Genomic DNA, 7,375 nt, shown 5'->3' with positions numbered 1-7,375 from the left:
AACAAGTACAGGATTGAATCTCTGTCAAAAGAAGTATGCATTGGAAATTCTAGATGAAAATGGATTTCTAGATGCCAAGCCTGCCAAAACACCTTGCACTCCAGGAACTAGGCTTAACAACACTGAAGGCATACTTCTTGACAATCCTGAAATGTTCAGAAGATTGGTTGGCAAACTACTCTATTTAACCAACACTAGGCCTGACATCTCATATTCTGTGCAGCAATTAAGTCAATTTGTTGATAAACCAAGAAGCACACATTTGGTTGCAGCCCATAGGGTACTAAGATACATCAAGGCCTCACCTGGAAAAGGACTTTTCTATGCTTCCAACTCTGAACTTAAGCTACAAGCCTTTTCAGATTCAGACTGGGCTACATGCACAGAAACCAGAAAGTCTATAACAGGTTTTTGCATCTATCTTGGGAAGTCTCTCATCTCTTGGAAGACCAAGAAACAAGCTACCATCAGTAGATCATCATCTGAAGCTGAATACAGAGCTTTAGCTTCTACAGTGTGTGAAATCCAGTGGCTTTCATATCTTCTGGCAGATCTAAAAGCAAACAGCTGCACAGCCAGTCCCATTTCCTTGTTTTGTGATAACAAGTCTGCTATAGCCATAAGTGAGAACCATGTTTTTCATGAACGCACCAAACACATAGAGATTGACTGTCATGTGGTCAGACAAAAGGTGCAAGAAGGACTAATCAGGCTGATGAGCATTCCATCCCACAAACAGATAGCAGATGGATTCACCAAGGCATTGCCTATTCCCTTGTTTGATTCTTTTCATACTAAGCTGGGACTTCAAGACCTTCATTCTCCAACTTAAGGGGGGGTGATGAAGATAATGCAGCTAGATGATGAAGCCATGAAGCCATCAGTAGATCATAGCAGACAGCAGCAGCTCAGCTCTAGCTTTCTTCCTTTTATAAGCCAAGGGCTCTTTTGTCTTTTCCTAGAGTTAGTTTTGTTAGTTGAGTTAGTTTTGTTAGTTACAACTACTCTAGGGCTTAAATAGCCGGTTAATGCTTCTTCCTTCTGTAATTTTCACTCTGTACAACCCACAGCTCTTATGAGCTTTCTCTGCTTTGTAATGAATACACACCATCATTCCTAGGTTCAAGCTCTCCAACAGCCGGCTAGGGTCACAAGGCGGCGGAGTGTACACCCTCGGGTAGTGACTGCGGGTTTTCCCTGTCACCTCAAAAAAGAAGGATGGTGAGGGTCACAAGACGGCGGAGTGTACACCCTCGAGTAGTGACTGCGGGTTTTCCCTGTCACCTCAAAAAAGAAGGGTGGTGAGGGTCACAAGGCGGCGGAGTGTACACCCTCGAGTAGTGACTGCGGGTTTCCCTGTCACCTCAAAAAAGAAGGGTGGTGAGGGTCACAAGGCAGCGGAGTGTACACCCTTGGCTGCGGGTTTTCCCCATCACCTCAAAAAAGAAGGGTGGTGAAGGTCACAAGGCGGCCGAGTGTACACCCTCGGGTAGTGGCTGCGGGTTTTTCCCGTCACCTCAAAGAAGAAGGGTGGTGAGGGTCACAAGGCAGCCGAGTGTACACCCTCAGGTAGTGGCTGCGGGTTTTCCCCGTCACCTCAAAAAAGAAGGGTGGTGAGGGTCACAACGCAGCGGAGTGTACACCCTCGGCTAGTGGTTGCGGGTTTTCCCGTCACCTCGAAAAAGAAGGGTGGTGAAGGTCACAAGGCGGCGGAGTGTACACCCTCGGGTAGTGGTTACGGGTTTTCCCCTTAACCCCAAAAAAGAAGGGTGGTGATGACATGTTCTGCAAGAATTTAGCTGTGACAAGTAAGATGAATAAAAGGAATAGAGGTTGAAGGAATGCGATGAAAGAAAGCAACTGATTTCCAGAGCCCACCTCAGGCTCCCTAACTTTGCTTTCAACACTGACATATCACCTAGAAGATTTTAACTGATTGATCATTGGTGCCACTGGATATTATATTCATAGTGCCAAACTGAAACACATATAGTCAGGCTGGTAGACCCTCCCATATCAGATGATAAGATCCAGTGCTCAAAGTTCTCAAAGATAGAAAGATAACAAATTCATAGCAACTTTCCATTATTTTTTTCACTGTAAATTACAAATCAGATCTTATGCCACCTTCATTTGCACAGGTTGTACAAACCCTTAGCCTGAAATGTAAGTTTTTTTTTTTAAGCTGCAAAACTGTTATGGCAATTCTTGCTGCAAGATTTGACACTTTGTTGCCTGGATGGATCTACTCAAAAACAATCATTATTGTGTGAACCATGGCCCACACAGCTGTCTGGATCATACTATCAAATAATTTACATTCAATAGACAAATAATGTACTTTTAGTATATTAAAAATGTACATTGTATTTAGAAAAAGTACATTATTTGAAAACAAAAAGTATATTATTTTTTATAATGTTGATTCAGTACACAAATAATATATTTTTAGTATATCAAAAATGTATTTTTTGTTATAGTTCACATAACACTGTGGACCATGATTCACACAATAATTTGTCCCCTAATAAGGCAATTTATATCGTGCAATAGGGCGCACATTGCATTGTGCGCCCTGGTGCAAAACGACATCGTATTGTACTTTTTTTTTTTTTTTTTTTTTTTTTTTTTGTAAATTCCGCTTTCCATGTCTGCTGTTAAGTTCTTAAAAAAAATCTCATGTTTCAAAAATGTACATAATTATATAATAGAATGTACATAATTGTATAACAGAATATACGTAATTGTATAAGAGAATACACATACTCTTTTTTGAAAAGATAATACACATAATCTAACATACTACACATAAACTTTTAACTCTTAAAAAAATCCCCTATTTTGGATGTACATAATTGTATAAAAGAATGTACATAATTGTATAAAAAAATGTACATAATTATATAACAGAATGGACATAATTGTATAATATAATGTACATAATTATATGACAGAATACACATAAACTTCTTCGCGTTAACTTCATACACAAGTGACACAACTTAACAAAACGACGTCGTTTTGAGAAAGACATGGTGCACAATGCAGTGTGCGCCCTGGTGCACGATATATCGATTGCCCAAATAAGGTATGGGCCTCTAGGTCTTCTGGCTTCCTTTAGGAAAATTGAAACAAACTAAAAGCTCAATAGTTTTTCAATGTCATAAGGCCCATTAGTTTTAAATTCTGTACTAGGCCCATTTGCTTTAAATTGCTATACGCCTAAACTGGTAAATTATTGTGTGGATCATGGTTCACACAATGATGTTTAGACCATAAAAACAATTACATTTTTAATATATTAAATGTATATTATTTGTGTACTGAATGTACATTATACAATATAATGTACACTCAATATACAAATAATGTACAATCACTACTGGAAATTATGAAATTTCCGACCACCTGAAAGTGATCTTAAATCAAGTCAAAAGCCTTGTTCCGACCACTTTTGGTATCCGGAAAAACCTTTGTTGCTATTTCCGACCACTTTTTGCTATTAACTTGATTTAAGATCATTTTCAGGTGGTCGGAAATTGCATAATTTCCACTAGTGAATCCCTGAATATAATGTACATTTTTAATATACTAAAAGTACATTACTTTTGTATTGAATGTACATTATTTTACAATATACAAAATATGGTCCATACAGCTTGTGTGAATCATGGTCCACACAATAATAATTAGATTGGTCCATGAATCATTATGTTGTGGAACCGTGCCCACCTTGCAAGGTGGGCACGGTTCCAAACGACACCGTTTCATGTGGTTGAGCAAACGGTGTCGTTAGTGGCACCAATATCCTCCATAATGTGAATAGAGCCCCCCCGCCCCCCCCCCCCCCCTCCCCCCCACCACACACACACACACACACACACACACACACACACACACACACACACACACACACACACACACACACACACACACATATATATATATATATATATATATATATATATATATATATATATATATATATATATATATATTATGCTATAAGAATTGTACTATATAATGATCTGGTCAAAAATGCTTATATCATTATAACTTCTGCTATCTTTTCTAACGATTGTTGTCATGCACATCCACCATATATTTTCTTATCTTTTTCAATGGTAATAATATATAAACATTATATATTGGAGTATTATATAAGTTATTTTCTAAAATATAAATATTAAATTTATAAAAATGCATAGTTTACATTATTATTATTATTATTATTATTATTATTATTATTATTATTATTATTATTATTATTATTATTATACAATAATATAAATATCTTTATTTTTAGTACTATCAACTATATTCTATATTTGGTTTTTCAAAAAAAAAAAAAAAAACTATATTCTATATTACAATAATATAAACATCCAAAATCTAAATAAATATAAGATTTTAATATAAAGTACTAATGTTGTGCATTGATTTTTGCACATCGCATTAAAAATACTAATACATATAGAGTTAATTTCACTAGAGGTCTCTTGTCTTTGGTGGCAATTCTAAATTTTGTCCCAGATTATCTTTTTGCCATTAACATCTTAGACTATTATTTTTTGGACACTTTTAATTTAATCATTCTCATGACTTTTCTATTTTTAGTAAAGACATTTTGTTTTTTCATATTTTTCTTGTGTTATTTTTTTTCGGTTTCAACCGATTTAATTCGTTTAGAACTTAGAAAGATGTTGACAGAATAATTTTCAAGAATTTAAATAGTATGCAGGAAAGAAAAAAACAGAGAGTTTTTTACTGCTCAAAACGTTCTATCCAACATTATCTACTATACTAATGAGAGTCCAAGAGAGTTAGACCTATAATGAGTAGAAAAAATAACGGTCAAATTTTTTAATCAAATGAATGGCTCAGATTGATCATATTTTTTCCTTAAGATTTCCTAATTTATCCTTAATGAATATGATTATATGTTAACTTTTCCGTTAATTTCTGTTAGTTCACCGTTAACTTACTCATTGATTTCAATAAAAAAGGTCTTAGGTTCGAAAATCATCCCAATCAAAGTTGGCATAATTATGGCCTGTTTGGTTGGGCGTAATTTGGCTGTAGTTGAATTGCAATCCGTGGAAGCCACAATTACACTGTTTGGTTGAAGAGAATTGCAATTCCCTCCTTTTGCTGAATTGCAATTCATGGGCACCTGTTGTGGGAAAAGGAAAACGGAATGAAATAACAAAAGTACCCTTAATTATTACTACTATTATTATTACACAAGGACATTTTAGTCTTTATATCACTTCTTTCATTCCCTACCCAATAATTCTATTCATCCCTACCAAACAATGTAATTTGAATTTCTACTTTATTCTCACCTTATTCTTTTCCCACTGAATTGCAATTCCTTTCCACCCTAATTCCTTACTCCCAACCAAACGCCCTGTTAGTACTCTATACTCTTATTAAATTAAAATAATAATTTAGTAACTACAACAAAAAATAATACTTATGCATTTGTTTAATTTAGAATTATGTGTCTACAATGTCTTTATTCAAAAAAATTTATTCATTATCAATAAATTAAATAAGAGAAATAATTTTATTAGTTATATTGGCTTTATTTTTCTCCAATATAAAAATTCTTTACATTCAAATTCATTAATTGATTATATTCGCTACATTGTCCCTACAATGTCTTTATTAAAAAAAAAATTATTCATTATCAAAAAATTAAAGAGAAATAATTTTATTAGTTATATTGTCTTTATTTTTCTCCAATGTAAAAATTCTTTACATTCAAATTCATCAATTGATTATATTCAGTACATTGTCTATTATCTTTTTTCGTGCACTACTTTTTTTAATTAAATATCAAAGTTAAAATAATGTTATATATTTATTTATCAAGTATTTTATTAATACCATGAAAAAGTTAAAAAAAATATAATTAATAAAGCCAATCATATTAACTACTTGAGGGATTTGTTGACAAAGAGAGTATTCAAATCACACAACAAATTGAAGTGAGGACTATCTCGCAATGTCCTTGTTTGACAATCAGCAGTTAGGGTTAGAGTTAGCGAATTATATTAGCAGATTTGACCTGCGAATTATATCAACGGTTGGTAGAAAGATATTTGAAAAAATTAGCTGTTTAGATTAACATGTAAAATGACCTAAGAGTATACATAATAATAATAATAATAATAATAATAATAATAATAATAATAATAATAATAATAATAATAATAATAATAATAATAATAATAATAATAATAATAATAATAATTGTTTAAAAAAAAAATTAATTCAATCATATTAACTACTTGGGGGTTTATTGACAAAAAGAGTATTCAAATCACACAACAAATTAAAGTAGAAAATTACCTCGTAATGTCTTTGTTTGCCTCAATATTAGTATATATTTAATATTTTATGCCCTAATTTTTATTTGCTCTTCCTTAGTCCCGTATTTGGTTTCAACCATACCTATACAATTATTTTATTGACAGTTATAATCAATCTTGACTATATTATCTTGCATTTGTAAACTTAGAGTTACCTATTTAAATACGCAAATTCAACATTCAATTATCTATGTATGAACAATTTCAATATAATCTTGTCTTGATATATTTAAAGTACTTATTTTAAAAAAATAAAAAATTAGGCATTATTCCAATCGCTCAATACGCGTAAAAAATTAGTATATTTATTGGGAACTTGGAATCATTAACATTAACCATGACATAAATTTAAATTTAAAATTAAAAATTAAAAATTTTGAAATCATACATGGGGCACCCATTGCGTGCAAGCAACACATTTTAACCTCTTTAAACTTGATATATAATTATTACCTTCCAATTTACAAACGGTTTCGTGGTGTAGTTGGTTATCACGTCAGTCTAACACACTGAAGGTCTCCGGTTCGAGTCCGGGCGAAGCCATATTTATTGTTCACTGTTATTTTGCTAGACTAGAGTTCTCCAAATGGAGGAAACACGGGTGAACAGGACCTTTACATAAATAAGTTGGTATCAAATCACTAATTTCTAATTTTAAAGAAGGGGAATGTATCTTAATAATAAGTTATATCATTTTCAGGCAATGGATAATGCAGTTTCATTTCAACACAATTAGAGTATCATTTTGATATAATTACAATTTCGTTTGACAATATACATTCAAATATGGAAAATTGTTATTCAGTTTCATTTTGTATACACTGCAGTTTCATTTCAACACAACTACAGTTTCATTTCAATTCAATTGCAGTTTCATTTGATAATATAATAAAAATAATACGTCAGACAATGTCAATTTAGATACACTATAGTGTCTGTCATTTTAGACCATGATTCACAAAGTTTTGTGAACCGTGGTCCACAGTATAATTGCTGCT

At 32.8% G+C, this 7,375-nt stretch overlaps 1 non-coding gene across 1 annotated transcript; it reads left to right on the top strand.

Moving 5' to 3' along the window:
* Positions 1-6,846: 6,846 nt before the first annotated feature.
* TRNAV-AAC lies at positions 6,847-6,920 on the top strand. The gene has a single exon. It is a non-coding gene; the product is annotated as a tRNA-Val (tRNA).
* Positions 6,921-7,375: the final 455 nt, after the last annotated feature.

Source organism: Ipomoea nil, unplaced genomic scaffold (assembly GCF_001879475.1).
Source record: "Ipomoea nil cultivar Tokyo-kokei standard unplaced genomic scaffold, Asagao_1.1 scaffold2792, whole genome shotgun sequence".
Taxonomy (NCBI): domain Eukaryota; kingdom Viridiplantae; phylum Streptophyta; class Magnoliopsida; order Solanales; family Convolvulaceae; genus Ipomoea; species Ipomoea nil.
This window is presented reverse-complemented; position numbering and strand designations above follow the sequence as displayed.